Source organism: Typopeltis vanoorti, chromosome 24, assembly GCF_054136105.1.
Source record: "Typopeltis vanoorti isolate ZY-2024b chromosome 24, IOZ_Tvanoo_1.0, whole genome shotgun sequence".
Taxonomy (NCBI): Eukaryota; Metazoa; Arthropoda; class Arachnida; order Uropygi; family Thelyphonidae; genus Typopeltis; species Typopeltis vanoorti.
Genome location: NC_143572.1, coordinates 70,502,910 through 70,521,717, shown reverse-complemented (window position 1 = coordinate 70,521,717; position 18,808 = coordinate 70,502,910). Strand labels below are relative to the sequence as shown.

The following is an 18,808-nucleotide window of genomic DNA, read 5'->3' as shown; positions in this document are numbered from 1 at the left end:
ATAATTATATTATTACAATTTTAAATTTTAGTCGATCAGGTATAATGGACAATATAGTCCGTTCCACCCCCACCACAAAATATGAACCTTTCAAAACAAGCGATTTGTAATGGTCTGAGAGAAGGGATCCTGCTCTTCAGACAGTAACCTGCTTGCCCGTGCCAGAGATCGACTAACACTCCTGAATCAATCGCCACCTAGATATTAGTTTTGAATTACCTAATATATACCGGATTAAAGAAAATAAAAATTAAATCAGCTAACGCCTTTTATTCCCTTATACGGAGTAAGCGAGGTATTTTAACCCTATCTAGCTTTTGGAGACTGAGTAGGCAGTTCAATCTCCACCAGTAGCCAATCAGAGATAGCTGGCCCATATCTATCACTAATTATAGGCAGCCACTGATGAAGAGACTGGCAAACAAATGATGCCATCTCTTGGTACCTAACCCTAACAGGATATGTTACTGTCTGAAATAATGTGGTACTACAGTCGATTTTCTTGAGTTTACGGGACCAAAAACCCGAGTTTCCGGGTGAAAAAAACCTCTTGCCCAGAGATCGACTAACTCGGGAACCGGTCGAAGATAGGCTTAGAAAAAGTTCCTCCAGTCGGCGACTAGACTTGAACCGCAGTCTAAATTCGAGCCAACAAGTGCAGAGAATGCAAGCACCACTTCCACTGAGCTACACAGCCCTTCTGGATCAAAGATTTAAACCCAAAATATGCTTCAGAATGTGAGCCATACTGGATAATACCCAACCAATCGCAACAAAAGTGCAGAAGATGAGTTAAATCATTATGAAGGAAGGCTTGGGGCAGTAGTTATCATTAATTTCGTAATCAAGACACACACACACACACACACACACACACACACACACACACACACACACACACACACACACACACACAATCTGAGTGTGATCAGTACAGTAATTCGCACTGAGGCCATAATAGATGCATGCTACAAGTCTGAAAAAACAATTTATGAATTTTAGCTAGAAATAAATAAATAAACATTATATAACTGACTTCCAGACAAACCTATAATACGAATGTATGTATCTCAATTCATCATTTAAATAATTTTCTTCTTAGCGTGGTGATTAGGTTATTTACATTGGACTGAGTAACGAACCGAGACCACGCCTATTTCTTTAAATAGGCAAAACACATTATACTTGGCTAGCAGCAGTTAAATTGTTTACACCAAATACCATTTTGTTTAAATCGCCATGACTTAGCGAGGGTTGGAAAGATTTCGCAATGGGACTACGGAAAGCTAAAAAGGTAGGGAGATAAAAACTGGAGACCTTGAGAGCACTGAATACAAAACCGGTTATTTGTTGGATTTCCCGGACACTCGATACTTCTGGACAGACAGTTACAAGGTTAGATAGCGGAAAACCACCTTCGCAAAAACCGAGAGGTTATATTTGAACTAGTTTGCAATTCTTCAAATGAAAAAGTGTTCCAAACCTTTTGCTGTATAGTTAAAATGAGAGTAAAAACAGATTCCTTCTATAAGCGGGAGGCCTCTATAATTTGAAATATATATAAGAAAACATGATTGAAATTATACTGTTTGATAAAATGCTGATTTAGCTTTGCTGAACCCCCGATGTGCACCGACTGAATACTGTAGAATGTTGACTGCTTTTCTGGGTGGATATATGTTTGGCACGATGATACCTCTCTTCAGGTATCATCGTGTACTTCTGTACGTGACGGGTGTGCCAGTCCTGTTTAAATCACGAAAGACCTTGACCTTCCCTAGACAGTACTTTCATATTATAGCAGATGTGCTTCCACGATATTCATTCGTCTCTGCCAACACAGGAACGCAACAAAACTACATCCTCCCACCAGGACAGCTCCACCTACGATATGCTCACTAACCCAGTTCTAGTTACGTGAGATGATACATGCCATACTTTCATGCTTCGTGAAGTCTATTGGACTCGTTTTATTCAAAACAGTGAGGGGAGGGGGGGGGGTACATGTTACTTTCAAACTCAGTTCTTATCTAGATGCCGGTCCATTTGTTTCGTCTATGTACGGTTACTGAATCTAAACACAAAAACAACTGAACATAAAAAAAGTATAATTTATAATAGTCATGAAAGAAAAAAAAAAGTTTCTTTCGTTCAATGTAATCGAATTGGGTTTGCGAAACTTGATAGCATTAAGCTAGTGATTAAAAAAAAAAAAAGCTTAAGTTACTGAAAAAAACAATGTACGTTGCGGAATAGCACTTTTGCCATGTAGTACTATACATACGAGATTGGTTTTGACTGATTTTATCAGTACAATGATAATGACAAAATTTAAAAGGTGATTCGTATGTATAGTATCCTTAAAAATGAAATATTCAGAATCAATCTTATGGATAAATAACTAATGACTTATCTAGGTCTTTATTACTCATCCAAACATTGCTCATCAAGAGAATATAGAAACACCATAGTTTTACACATATTTTTCGATTTTTATCGTTACGAAGATATATTTGTCAAGGTAGGAAGGCAGAACATGCTTTATTTAACAATTTGTTACCTTGATTTATAACTTTCAAATACTAAAGCATGTGGCACGTGGGCCTTCATTTGAATTCTTGCCCCGCCCCCAGCAAGTGTTAGGGAAGGGCCTGATTCTGAATACCAAATTTCCGTAAATACCATTTGAAATCGTTTTGCCAATAAAAGCGGAACTAAAGCACTTTTTATCCACTCCTAAAACTAAAGTTTAAAAACGAAATTCACTGCACAAAAAGATACGTTTGCATACAATACAGCAGGAAATTATTCCAAGTCAATTCCGTGTCAATGTTTTCCCGAGAATTATTATGATATCTGTAATAAATTTATTTAAAGAACTCAACAGAATGATAGTATTTTTGTAAAAATCCAACAAATATGTCAGAAAGTAAATCGATTACCCACCCCCGGTTTATGTAAACAGAGGTAATTTTGAAAAAAAAAAAGGTGAGGTGATTTAACAACCTAGCTTTTTTGCATTTTAGGAGTTCAAAACTGCGTGCCTTTCGTTTAGTATCCCCACGGATTCTATTCATATTAAACGATATTTTTTCTTGACTACAGAAGCTATGTGAATTGACTATTTGGGAAATGTTGATCAAGTATCTGAGAAAAAACTATTTTAATACCAACTACATTCACCAACTTAAACTGTTGGCATCTTCAGGGTACAGGACTGATGATAGGAACTAAAGCTAACAAAACATGTTACAGACTACACATTAACGGATTTTTCTAATTATAAATTACAAAACAAAACTGAATGTGCAATACACGTGTAGCGTGTACATGATTTCAATTGTTGTTGTTTAGGAGCGTTCTATAGTTTGCACTAAAATTCATTTCTTGCATGTTTAGAGATCTAATAAGGGTCTTCCAGATCCCGGATAGGATTAAACCTTGGTCCCTATTAAGATTTTCTACAGAACGGGCGACTGTTGTGGCTTCTTTAAAAATACGAGAGCGGTAATCCTCTTCTATGTAAGGGATACAGCTTTTATCCCACTCAATGACATGGTTGGTCCTGGAGAGGGAAGATAAGCCCGATATATCCTTTACATAGAAGAGGATTACCGCTCTCGCGTGTATTGCACACGTTCAGTGTTGTTTTGTAATTTATAATCAGAAAAATCCGTTAATGTGTAGTCTGTAACATGTTTTGTTAGCTTTAGTTCCTATCATCAGTCCTGTACCCTGAAGATGCCAACAGTTTAAGTTGGTGAATGTAGTTGGTATTAAAATTGTTTTTTCTCAGATACTTGATCAACATTTCCCAAATAGTCAATTCACATAGCTTCTGCGGTCAAGAAAAAATATCGTTTAATATGAATAGAATCCGTGGGGATACTAAACGAAAGGTACGCAGTTTTGAACTCCTAAAATGCAAAAAAGCTAGGTTGTTAAATCACCTCGCCTTTTTAAAAAGATGTCGGGACAACAACATTATTCCTAAGAGGTAATTTTGTTTTGCACTCGACAAATGGTTCGGACCCCAAATAATTTGGGGTCCAAAAAAAAAAAAACCTTAACCTACCCACAGTACAAAAATATACTATAAGTTTGAAAATAACCTTTTGTGGATGGGAAGCAACATTAAAAAAAAAAAAATTGTAACCAAAACTGATCCAGTTTGATAATATTTTCATGGAGGTCCTTAAAACCAACTTTTATTAATATCGACTCGAATACTTTTGTCATATTTTGCCGACAGAAATGATTTGACTGAAACCAAACTGAATGCTGTGGCTTGAAAACTTTCATTGATACTGCACCGGCATTCTTAAAATTCGGAGTCTTGCAGATCATCCGGATCATCTTCAGCACTACATAAACATACAGAACGGTGCAAAAAGAATGATTTAATTTATATAAAATAAAATTTTGGCAATTATAAGCAGCGAGTGGATGGATCCATTAAGAGAGAAAATTTCTTGAACTCCTGTTTCCGTTTAGAATTTCATAAATCATTACAATAAAACGCCCATAACAACCACCAAGAAAACTAACTGTACCTATTTATTTTTGAGGGAGTACAAAGATATCTAAATTAGCCTATTTATTCGAAAAATAAGTTGTATAGTCACAGTATACTGTACTTATCTGGATTTGGTGCATTTTACTGGTCTGGTTTCGCATCTCTTTTCCAACCAACAGTCTGCGAATTCAAATTCCACTGTAATTGCCAAACTGAGATAATCACTCCACATACTGGGGTGTCCGAAGTTTAAAATAATCTAATCCTTCCACGTTATAACTGACGTAAAAGATGTTTACATCCTTTCGAGAGTGGGGTAGGGCATTACTTCAATGTATTAAGAGAAATGCACGTATTTCGTAATGGCTGAGAATGAGAAAAAGTGTGTATTAAGTCTGTGTAAAAAGGATGATCCAGGCAACGCATGAATAAATACAAATATCATTTGACAATGCCATCCATGAATTACTAACGCAATTTCTCTTCAATATTAGTTCCGGAAACGACTGAGATAGTAACAAGGATAAATTTCAATCATTACAATAAATTGACACGTTTTGTAATTAAATATTTTAAATCAACCGGTTTTAATTATGTTTGTGCAAATCTGACATCTGTCAACTGTCCACTTCAGCTCGGCTTACCTAACACTACTTATATGTAATAATCATTTCGCGCAAAATATCAAATATATTTATCCCTATTTTCAAATAATAAAAGCATACATAATTTATGATACACATCTTTAAGGGAACTTCCCAGTAGTGCTCGGCCAACTACAAACAGACATAGATCGGATCATGAGGATTATGCCGAATAATTGAGTACCAGACTAGTGAGATTCAACCTGTACAATACTGTGATATTAATAATGATATTAAAAATAAAAAATCTATGAACATTGTTTTTCTTGTAAGAAAGGCAATTCATTCTGAAGAGACCTTCATTATAAACCCTACAGTACAACTATGTACATACATCACAAAGTGAGCATGTTACTGCACGCAGTCTAGCTGAAAGGAATTCCATTTATGTGGTAAAAATTGCAGCACTTCGTGAGACACAGTGACGTAGTTCTACTAAGGAAATTACAATCTTGACTAGGAAACTCTGCCTACAGAAGCGTTCATAATAGCCTCAAGAACGCATCACGTGCTAACGCAATGATCTGCAGTTTACATTCTTAAACTGGAGATGAGCGAGATGACGTCGAAGATTTACTTTTTTTTTTTTTCTTTCTTTTTTCTTTTTTTTTTTTAATGATGCAGCATATAAAGAAAGCTTCCGGTATATTTTCGAGAGAGGAAAAATTCAAAATATTTTCCTTCATTTTGCGAACAGTTCAGTTCTGCTAGGACTTCAAACAGATAACATTAAGGTTATAAATGTACAGCTTGATAAGGTTTATGAATCTTTCGCAAATAAAAGCTTTGCTGTTGTTATTTTATTTTAGAATATACGTTACACAACACAATAAACATAGTTTGGTTGTTTGAATGAGGATAGCTATCCTAAGACTTCTATGATGACCTTTTATAATTAATGATATGCACTCGACACTCCTGGGTTAAAACTAATAGATACAAAAATATTATTTAAATATTATGAAACAATATTTTTCATAAAAACTGAAATTTGAGTCATTTAACGAGTTCTGCATATTGCGAAAATATTTAATTAATTTAATTAAATCTTTTCGCAATTAATGTTTGCAAGGTTTTTATATTAGTGATCCGATAATATTAAATACAAGAGTATTTTTTGGTTGGAATGAGGGCGCTGTTTTATACATGATCGTTTTTATCATAGCATGAATAACCCATCTAGCAATCTATCGTTTGCACAACACAGATTGTTGATTGGCAGTTAAATTTAAAATGATATTGTACAGCGCCAAAAGGTTTGATAAATTACAGTAATTTTATTTTAAACTAAATTTTTCGGTTTTACTCACTGTATTTGTTTTCTCTTGCACCGAATAAATGTTTCACATTTTCCTCAAACACAGCGATTTTATATTTTTTTAAATACTTTGCAAAACAACTTTTACTAATGATTAACGAGATAGTGTGAAAACTATCTCGTTCAACTTAAGGATTTTTTTTTTTTTTTTTGCTATTAAAATTCAAAATCAATTGTAAATTATCAAGATAAAACTGTCTTCTTTTATTAAAATTACTGCCGTATAATATGGTAATATAAAATAAATATAATTACTGCATTTGCTGTTTGATGTATTTCAGATTTTTAATCGGTTATAACGGCATTTTCCACAGCCACTGTAAATTCTTTATAACAGATTTCTATTGTAATAAGATGTACTGACAAAATGAAATTTAACGTCTATAAGTTGCTACTAATCGCATAATATTTAGTTACTCATCTAATAGTTTTTATAGAAACTTACCTTTTGGAAGTGTAAAAGAAGATGGATTGCCGATTTTTCTCTTACCAACAGTGAGTTTGTTTTTCTGAATATTCTTAGCCTCAATGTAGAAGCACAGACGGAACACTAAACTTTTTACTATTGCGTTTTATTTTTCGAATTGATGATTTTATTTGCAGGATGATGAGAAGCATTTAGGCTTGGTTTTTAAAACAAGAGGACCGAAGAAAAGTTAGGCATGTTTCGACTGGAAATGTTGGCTGTGTATATGACGCGTTGATAACAGCAGGGATATGGTCAGTCATATTGCACAGTGTTATTTGCGATAGCAACTGTTCACGCGTAGGTATTCACCAGTACAGTGTTCTTTACTGCTGAATACCAACGCGTCAGCACTGTTCAAACATGTTCAAAAAACTTCCGACTGATTAATAGTACAGTCGCAATCGTGATTAAGGTCGCATGAGATACGATATTAAATCCTACAAACAGGCCCGTTTCTACATTTTGCGGGGCCCTGTGCGAAATGGAAAAGCGGGGCCCCTTAAAGTTAGTAACATTTATGGAAATTTTAAATGGAAGAATATCTTGTTAATTAATTAAATCATATATGAAAAATATTTATGCACATAATAAATAAGTATGCTCTTTACCATCCATCAATTTAAGTAAAGGGAAAAAATTAGTTAAAAAATAAATGTTTGTATGTACATGATATATTATTTTATTATGTAAGTACACATTATCATATAAATACGCCAGAACAATGATTTATTTAATAATATAAATAATAATATAAAAATATGAAAAAAATATCCATTTTTACTATAAAGAATGAAATATATGTATAACAACTTATAAGATTTCTTTTAAATCTTAATATATTAAATTTTATTTAACCTAATGCGCTTATCAATAAAATTATTTATAACGCCATCAAAATTCAATTTTTTTTTGCAATTTCATGCTCTATAAATATTATTGCCAGGGACGACAAATGTTCTTGAGACATAGAAGATCGCAAATAGGTTTTTATTAATTTTAATTTGGAAAATTACCTTTCTGCTGATGCGACCGTAACTGGACTGGTCAATAATATTTTAAATGTCGTAGCAATATTTGGTAAATATCCGACAAATTATTTTCAATTATGAATTTTAAAATATTAATGGGTACATCTTCTGGAACAATATTTCTAAAGATAATTAATTCATTGTAAAATTCAGATTCATTAATATCTGTATTTAATTTTTAATACAGCTGTTTGCAGCAAAATTTTAATTCATTTTCTGTCATTTTTCTTATTAATTTCATATCATAAAGAAATCCAAATGATTTTTCGTGAATTTCACACAATTCAAATTTTTTTTGACAGATTGTAGAGCAGTATCTAAAATTACAAAAATGAAATTTATCCTAAAATTATCTTTATCGTCTATGTGTGATTCATCAGGCGTTTCATAATCAAAATATACTTTTCTTCGACGTACTCGACTTTCTTTAAATTTAATTTCTATTTCTAATAGATTTGAGAGTTCTTTAGCAATCTCAAAACAGCTATCAAATCCTGATATTCTCTGCTCTTCAAAGTACTGCACTAACTCTTTAATATGCTTAGTTGCTACGTCTATGGAAATTTTTACATTTTGTAATACTTTACATACTAAATTAACTTTTGACAAAAGCTCATACCAAATTACAAGGCTTAGTATAAACTCAAATGAATCTATTTGTTCATATATTGAAACCACTTCTACTTTGATAGTATTATCTGATGCAGTTTTAAAGAATTCTTTTAGTGCATTTAAAAATTCTGGAATTCGAAAACGTACAGCTCTAACTGATTCTATTCTACATTCCCATCTTGTATCACATAACGGTTTTGGAGTTAATTGTTTAACAAATTTCTTTAAATATGTCCTAACGTGAAGTTGAGGCAGCAAATAATGTATACATTTTTTGTACAACATTAAAAAAAATATTAGAAAATAAATAAATCTAATATAGATTGAAAACTGCTATTGAAGAAACTGATGTCGGATAACCTAAAACCAGTTTACAAAATATATTTTTTAAGATATTTTGCAAGTAATGTCACATAAAAAAAATTGCCATGACAGTACGTGTATATACTTACTTGTTCATAAAATCATAAACTAAAATAAAAAAAAAACTCCTTAAAATTATTAAAAACACCTGTTTTAAAATGCACTTTTCCCTATTTAACACTATGTTGTACGATATTGTTATATATCTTAGAGTAGTTTCAAATACTACCGCTCTAGCGCTACAATCTTATTTCGCTTACTATAACAATAGTTGGTTGTAAAATTATATACATATATTTTTCTATATAATAATTTTTTATATAATAATTACAATATTAATTTATATAATAATTTAAAAAATTAATTGATTTTCTTTTTTCAATTTTTTGCGCTTTGCGGGGCCCTGTGCCACCGCACAGTTCGCACACCCATGAATACGGCTCTGCCTACAAATCAGAAATGAAACATGAAATCAATCAAGGTTCTTCGCAAATGCAAACTTCAACAAAAGCCAAGCAACATGAAAGAGATACTGTTGAACATAAATGTCAGACTCTTGCTAAGGATATGCAGTCTCTGAGGAAAAAGTTATGGCAATAACATTTTTCCGAATTTGATTTTCGCGTTTTTACATTACTAAAATATACACCAGCCACCTGGACAGTTTTTTTTTTTTTTTGATTCTCCCTACATACCTTGTAATCCAAATCTGACAAGCCACTTTTGAATCAATATGCAAGTGGGATGTGATAGAGACATATAAGATGTTTAGCGGATTTTACAGGATTGATGTGGAGGAATATTTCAGTGCATGAATAATGTGAGGAAAACTAGGGGCCATCGTGGAATTCAGACTCATCTCTGATGATGACGGCGATGAGTCCAAGGACTCCATGGAAGGACCCATATGTAATAATAATAATAGCTGCTTTAGCAAATCTTAAAAACGAGTTTATTTCTTACAGATTCATTTTTAAAATAATCGTTCCCTGTAGAAAGCGCAGAATACAAGTCTTATAAATAGACAATGGCAGATTGGAGTTTGATTATACTATATTTGACCTGTGTGACCGAGTAAGTAAATCCTTACCATCCTCTAATAACTATAGCACCCATACTAGCCGTCATTACTTTTTTTTGAATACCAATATAATTTTCAAATGTATCTAGCCATCCAGAATTAGTTTCAACTTTACTATGTTCTAATTGAAAAACAAATTTTCCTGATCTTTCCCACAAAATCTCATTCCATAGCCATAACTTCCTCTACATTAGGAAAACTAAGTTTTTAATAGATTTTCTTTCCCGGCTCAATACTTTTCAGATATACAGGAGGAAAAGTATACCCAAAGAATTATTTTTAAGAAGCAAATAAGTACAAGTGGGTTAAGGAAAAGTAGTGCCAATGACACTATTTTTTATTTGTATTTCATATTAATGCATTTTCAGTCTCACATTCCTTTAGCATAATCAACGGCCAGAAATATCTCAATTTTAATATCGTAAAATTGAGATATTTCTGAAGAAATTGTAATTATTCGCAAGAACCGATTTTCTTCTGAAAATCGATTCTTGCGTGAAAATGATTTCTTCTCAGGAGTCAATGTCACTTTTCTTTGTTTCACCTTTCACACTTTTTTTTTTTTTGTCACGAAAATCCTTCTGATGCTCCTTTGGATTTTACAACTTGAGTTCCGATTCAAAGGCCTTAGCTCATGGTTCGTCTAATACAACATTAAGCAAGATTTGCCATACAGTATCGGTTTTGTTCCAGGAGTGTTAATTCTAGTTTTATGAACATACTCTACATCACTGAAGAACAGCATTTTGCCTTTACTGGTATATTTGTCATTGTCACATTACTACAATGTAATTTGACTGCTAACGACACTAGCAATTTCCTGAGAACAGAAATATTCCTCGGCGTTTTGGTGACGACCGTTCTCCATTTTTCTCGGTGTTTTAAATTACTGCAACTATAGCTTTAATTCATGAACAATCTTTCGATGAGAATCATTGCGCTTAAAAAGAGATGTATACAGAACACCTCATCATTGCAAAATACGAAAAATATATCATATATTTATCATAAAAAAATCACATTGAAAAAAAAATAATAAAACAAAACAAAACTCCCTAATCCTCTTTGAATTTTAGAAAAAAAAACTTTCAGAGGAAAGGAAAGAGGTCAGGAATGTATACTGAGTTCGAAGTAAATATATTCCGCAGTTTGTAGGAGATTCTATTACGTATTTGTTTTACTCAACAATCTACTTTCCATCAGTAGACCTAGTCCATTTACGACAAGAACAGCATGAACTTTATGAATTACCCAACTTCCTGTTTTATTCCTTTGGGATAAAAAAAAAAAAAAAATTGAATAGGTCTTAATATCACTAACAAATGTGCTCAAGGTCGGATTTATGTTGCTAAAATTGCTTTAGACTACAAGCGCGCGCGCGTGGGGGGGAGGGATCAAATGTAATGATTTCGGAACGTTCGGATTTCCTAGTCTCAATATATTTCCAATTTGAAGGTCCATAAAAAAGCCTGCAATTCAGAAATATTGCGATTTAAAAAAATTAATTATGCTGTTTAAGTATTTTCCACCACAAAGTTTTATTCTAACTGTTTATATTATTAAAAAAAAAATCTCTTCATATAAGCTGTTAGCATGTGTGGAGAGGGCTTTACTGACAACAGGATGACTAACATGTGTTGTAGATTCACAGTTTATTTATTTTTATTAAGCGGGCGAACTGTAGTCTTTATCAATTGTTTTATTGAGGATTGCGTATGCTTTTACAAAGATCACTTTTCTGTGGTGCAAACTATCACTATCACGTTCAGGTCACAGAAACCAACTTATTCAATACCAATGATGGATTTTACTGGAGAAAGGCGCCGTAGTGTAGAAAATTGTACGTAATTCTAAGGAGGGATAGTGAAATGAATCAAAATGTAGAATATATGAGAAAAGTTTAAACTGTATGCTTCGACGACATTTTTTTAAATCCACGGATCTTATCTGGTCAAAAGAAACATAAGACTATTATAATATTAATGTTAATAATAACATAAATATTAATGTCACTTCAAATTATTTTCCGATAATCTACTCGGATAAGAGCGAAATTTTTGAATTTCTTAGATGACAGCCATAACCAAGAAAGGAAATGAGCGACAAAAGAATTTTTATAAGAACCACTGCGATAAAGGCCTGTTGATGAGATAGTGCGTGATAAAAACTGTCTCGGATAGCTTAACTCGTAAAATCCAATACACGCTTACAAAAAAAAAAAACTATTTGTTCGACTCCCATATATAGTAATTAAGTTTGTAAAATCATGCTTCTATAGCTTCTTACTTTTCAAGTCTCGTAAAGTACAAAAGACTAATAAAATAAATAAATATTGCACAAATAAAATACTGGTTTTTCATTTTCGAAGTTTCATATCCTTGTTCAGGTGTCACAAAATGTGTTAAGTATCGATTAAATCAGTTTTGTCTCTTCGTATGCAAGTTATAACAAGGACTCTGGCTGAACGGATTTTATGCATTCTTGGGATAATTACAAAAATGTGTCGAGCCATTCTAAATTTTGTTTCAATCTTCATCATCATCATCAAATTCCTGCCATGTACCCTCAAGGGGTGTACAGGATATGATAGTACTACATGAAAAATTTACATCAACTACTATATCTACAATTTTCCTCCAAATCAGTCTGTTACTTGTCAAGACTCCAACATTATCAGATCTTATATTTCTATCGTCTAAGGCACTTTGTACCGTATCAATCCACCTATATCTTGGTCTTCCTCTGGGTCGTTTTGCTGCCAACTTGGAAGAGAATACTTGTTTTGCTAATCTTTCTTCGCCCATTCTGTATAAGGGACCATACCACCTGAGATTAGCTCTGCTAACGCATTCCTGAATGCTGACAATGTCAAGTTCTTTCCTAATATCCTCGTTTTTAATATGATATTGCCATTGATGCCATTTGTTCAAGCCTCTAATCTTTCTCAGGACTCATATCTGCGGTCTCTAGTCTTTAGTCAAGTGTTTTACTTCTGACCCAGCTCTCAGATCCATAAGTTAAAACTCGTTTGAACACTGTCTTGTATTCAGCTAATTTAGTGTTTTGATTAATTTCTCTCTTATTCCATATGAATTTATTCAGTTGACTTCCTACCATACCAGCTTTGTTGATTCTGTTGTCTATTTCCATATTTAATCTACCATTTTCAGTAAAAATCGTGCCTAAGTAGCTGAAATATTTTATTTGTTCGACAGGTTCCCCATTCACAACACAGATATCATTTTCAATGATTCTGCTTATTTTCATTGTCTTTGTCTTTTTATTCCTGACCTTCATACCTATTACAACAGTTATTCAATTTAGTCAGAGAATCTTGCAGACTTGTAGCGGATTTATTTAGAAGTATAACATCGTCCGCATAAAGCAAAGAGCTGACTTTAACATCTCCAATTTTGATATCATGTTTAATATCACTTTCCTTCATAATGTGATCCATATAGATAATGAATAACAGAGGGGATAATGTACATCCTTGTTTCACACCAGATTTAACGTTAAACCATCTTCCTGTACTTCCTTCAGTTCTAACTATTGCTTACAACTCAAATAAAGACTAAGTATTGCTTGATATAATGCCCCATTGACACCATATAACTGTAGCGTATTGAATAGCTTCTCTCTTGTCACATGCCTTTTCCAAATCGACAATATATATATATATATATATATATATATATATATATATATATATATATATATATATATATATATATATATATATATATATAGGTACTATGAGAGCTCTACTCCAATCATTGGGAATTCGTCCCTCTGTCCAGGCATTCTGCACTATGCAGTGCAGCCACTGTAAGACTTTTATACCACCATACTTCAGCATTTCTGTTCGAATATCATCTACTCCTGCTGCTTTTCCACATTTCAAGCCTTTGATGGCTTTTTCTACTTCAAGTATGGATATGTATTCCTGACAGCATGCCTGGTCAGTGTTTTTTTTTATCACTGTGATTCATCACTGCTTGCTTCATTTAGCAATTTTTCAAAGTAATTACTCCATACTTCAAGGATATCTTTTTCTCCCGTTTTCATTTCACCTTTATCATCTCTAACTCCTTTTACAGCACTCTTTCCTCCATTTCTAAGCTTCTTCAACAACCTCCAGAATATTTTGCCACCTTCTTGATATTTATTTTCTATGTTCTTGCCAAAGTCCTCCCATGACTTTTGTTTAGCTAGTTTTATACACTGTTTAGCTTTCTTACATTTGTCTTTGTATTCTCTAAGAGCACAAGCTGACTTATTTGCCAGGAATTTTTGATATGCTTTCTTCTTTTCCTTCACTGCTCGTTAACGTCCTTTTGTCCACCATGGAGTTCTAATATTTCTATTCTTGCAGACAACTTCACCACATTCCTCTCTAGCTGAATCAATCAGGGTTTTCTTCAAGGCTTGCCAGTGAATCTCCAAGGTTTGGTTCCTGTTCTCAAACTCTTTCATTTTTCCTTCAATAATCTTTGTATATTTTAGTCTACAGGTCACATCTGAGAGCTGCTCAACTTTTATTCGCTTTAAAACTTTCTTACATGTTATTCTTTTCAATATGAAATTCAATTTTTATCCTGCTCAAGACTAAATAGTGATCGCTTCCAATTTCAAATCCTCTGTACACTCTGGTGTCTTGCACCAGGGAGAAAACATCACTATCAACAATAACATAGTCAATAAAACTTTTCTTATTCCTTACTTCTTCTCTCCATGTGAATTTGTGCACATTTTTATGTTGGAACATGGTGTTAGTAATAACCAATCCATGTCCTGAGCAGAAATCCAACAGGTATTTGCCATTATTATTAGCTTTGCTCTTTTCTCCAAATTTTCCCAAAACATTTTTGTATGTCTGACAATCACTTCCTACTCTGCTATTTAGATCTCCAACAAGGACCAACTTTTCCTTTTTCATTGTGTCAGTAGCTTTCTCTAGAGCCTCAAAAAATTCCTCCACTTCTACCTTAGTAGAACCTTCTGTGGGACCATAGGCACAAATAAGTCTCAATGTCCAGTTCCCCATTCTCATATTTGCCCACATCACTCTGCTTGAGACTGCCTGCCATTCAAGAAGATTAGCCTTGTATTTTATGTTGAATACTATGGCTACTCCTTCTTTTCCTTGATTGTCAATGCCTGAATATAACATTTTGTATTTATTGCTCAGAAAGATCTCACCAGTTTTTGTCTTTTTTGTTTCAGTCACCCCTATTATGTCGATCTGGTACTTATCTAATTCCTCCGCTAGCTCCATTTCTTTGCCATTAGGCTTCTTATGAAAACATGCTTCTAAAGATTCTTATTATCTTATAATATCCTCACCTCTGTATGAAACCGGCTAACTCACCATTTGATTGAAAATACCTGACAAAGGTTCCCCACCGCATAGACGGGACACGAACCCGGGTCTTTCCATCTAAAGGGCTCGTCTAAACCAACTGCACTACGGAAACTCTCAGTAAGGATTACTAATTTTAATACAATCCTTACGGAAATCGGAATTACTTGCCACGGACAGACTAAAGTGAATTTAATAAGAACTTTTGAATTTTGATAAACTCATTTTAAACGGCTCTAAGTTCACTGTAATAATGAACGATGTCTCTATTAAGAGTGCTATCATAAAACGCACCTTTTTATAATATTCTGTAGCAATTTGCTTATTTGATATTTCACCTAGCAAAAGCTAGTGCTCAATTAATTCTAATATATGCTATTAGAAATTACGAAACATAACTTCTCTTTAAATCGTCGATAAAAGAAGTTCTTTGACAGCATTTTTGGATGGTCATGTTAATCGCTGATGTACTGAAAAAAAAAAAAAAAAAAAAAAAAAAAAAAAAAAAAAAAAAACTGTAGAAAAAATCTTCTACAGCTACAAGTGCAGCAAGAGAACTTCTATGTGTACAGTTATGCTGCCATGGCTAAACGAATTTTAATGAAATTTAGTGTCTGGAATCTTTTCTCAACTTTGTCGAGGCATTTCGTGTTTATATACTTGAGCAAGCATGCAATTGCTGTAATAATGAATAGCGGCATTATTACAGCAAGTATGACATCATTACAACACTTGTACTGAGACCATAAAATGTGAAAGGATTAGAAAATGGCATTTCTTACTATGATCACCAATAATCTTGTACGGGAAAATTAATAAGTAAATATTAGCATATTTTTACTCTACCATTCCACGAGATGACGGCAGTTGCTTGTGGTATTGTCTCTCTCTCTCTCAAAAGACTTCATGGATTGGGCTCACTATCAGTGAAGGCTGAAGACTGGCTGTCCTTCAGTCTTCAAAAAGTTGTTTAGGACTAAATAAAGGACGTTAGCGTATTTTTGAATTAAAAAAAAATCCTCTGTCTCATTTTTGTAACTTAAAGAAAATCCACAACAGTTTTCTTGCATCAATCTTTCCCTAGGTATGTGATTGACATTAACAAGCATATTAACTGTTTAGGACACGCACGCGCGTCGCGCGCACACACACAGAGAAATGATCAAATATTTAACACTTCCCGCGTGTATATATTGCACAGTATATATTACACTTTTTTTTTTTCATCCGATATATTTATTTGTCCCTAAACCTCATTATATATTTCGATCTGATACATAGCCTCCCCCTTCAAAAGCTGGATTTCTCTTCTCTTAGAACAAAAGCCGAGATGAACACACACACACACACACATTTGACAAAAATGCATTTCACAGGTAGATTGCTGAGCAGACTATAGTGGAACTCGTGATGAATCCTGGTGAATGAATTTTATTCAGTTAGCTCCGTAGAGATAACTGAATAAAAATTATTAGGCTATGCGAATACACCTTGTTCTATACTATTACATATTTTGTAGACGGATCAGGTGTCTCTTTTCATATATAATAAATCATCGTTTATAATAAAACGAAATGAGGCATTGTAGAGCTTCAGGAAATGACCGCTCAAGGATGTCTTGAGATTGACTCCCACTTTTAGATTAATAAGTTTTAAGAATGTCGTTGCTTTTAAAGCAATATCTCTACACTATTACTACGGGGTATATTCATTAATTGTAATACTTAACATGTGATCTGAATATCTACAAAAGCACAAAGATACTACTATATTGCCTAAGGAAGTCCCTTTCCCCCATCCCTTTGCGATGCGTTCATTAATATGTGCGTCGTAGTAGTGGGGATGAACCTCAAGAGCATTTTGACCCTTCCATCCGGAACTAGAATTCTTCAGAGAAAGCGGTCGTTAAGAGGTATGGTATGTCGGCCAGCTTACCCTTAGGAGGGACGCGTATATACAGGCTGAGAAGTGTTGCTCGATTGGAGGGAGAATTTGGCCGGAGGTGGTGGTGGTAGCAGTAGTAAGTGGCAAACAAGAGGGCAATGACATTCTCGAGTAGATAAGTTGGACTTTTGAAATATAGGTACCGCAGATTTTTTTTTCCCTGACCTCTAAAGATATTAATTCTGCCCATGATCGTATTTCATGTCACAAAACACACGAAGTTGCATTTATTTAATACATTCCACACGTAATTCCTTGTACACGTTTGAAAAGTTGGCGTTGACTGCTTGCTAGCTGGCAACAACTATTAAACAACCTGTAACAAAATAATCAACTATTGCAGGACTTTTTTTTTTTTTTTTGTATTGGTACAATTAGCAAGCTACAATGTAAAGCAATTATTATTAATTTTATGACGTCTTATTATTTATTAGTAATCGCTTCACCGTATTTATCTTTTCCCATTCTATCACTGCATTTTATTTTCTCCCATTTACTTCCTATCATTTTTGTGTATATACTTCCTGTTAAATACGAAACTGAAAACATTTCTATTTGTGCCTTAAAAAGGAAACTTAAATAGCTATGAAACAGCCTTGCATTTATTTTAATAAAAAGAGTCGAGAATACGCAAGGTGAGAATCTCGTGATCACTGTAGAAATGCGACTTATTATTATGACCAATAAGACTTCCATGGAATCAAAATACACATTAGAAGACGTAACCTAATTGGCATTATGTCTTGCCATACTGGTCTCTGCAAACACGTCGCTTTTTCTCTCTCTCTAGTAATATGGCAATGAATTCCACTCATTCACACTTTCCGTGCACAAAAAAAAAAAAAAAATAAAAAATAATAATTCCACCTTGACACAAATTCCACGGCTCTGATAAGTCACAACAACTAGGCTCTATAAATTGCATGTTGATGCAGGTTACTCACCTCTAAACTTTTTCAGAGCTTCTTTCCTATCTCCGCAAGAAATGCAGGAGATCAAAAGGTATGAACAGTAGTAGTTGCATATATGAAACCATTACTTTCTTGTATGTATTTCTCAAATTTCTCACCATTCTTTGAAGCAATCCTATCACTTTCTGCAAGGTTCCGCTGACTTTCGGCAACCACTCCATCCATGGCTCGACAAATTATGCAGAATTCCCCCCCCCCCAAGACCTCAATTTTTTATTTATTTTTTTTAAATCATAAGTCTCAATAAATTAAGACAAATTCCATTAAGTGATCCATTCGCGTCTTCTTACAATAAAAAAAAAAGGTTTTATTTAGAAATTTTTTTTTCTAAAAAAAATTTCTCCCTCAGCCGCCAGCTGGCAACATTTGTTGAGCCCTGAATTTATCCTCTCTTCCAATAACTCTCGACTTCAGCTTCGCCAAGTTGCAATAGACGAAATGCGTTGAACTGGCCACGCTTCTACCGAGTTCATTGTCTATTAGTATCACACTGAAGAGTA

At 33.6% G+C, this 18,808-nt stretch overlaps 1 protein-coding gene across 2 annotated transcripts in view; it reads right to left on the bottom strand.

Annotated features, from left to right (window-relative positions):
• Positions 1–18,808, bottom strand: part of ck (unconventional myosin-VIIa ck) — a 526,896-nt gene that overhangs the window by 491,836 nt on the left and 16,252 nt on the right. The window contains exon 1 of one of the 2 annotated variants that reach the window (XM_090413985.1): positions 6,924–6,988. The exons of the other annotated variant lie outside the window; for it this stretch is intronic. The gene's annotated coding sequence lies outside the window, so the exon portion shown is untranslated. Of the gene's footprint in view, positions 1–6,923; positions 6,989–18,808 lie in introns of those variants that run through there. 2 annotated transcript variants of the gene reach the window in all.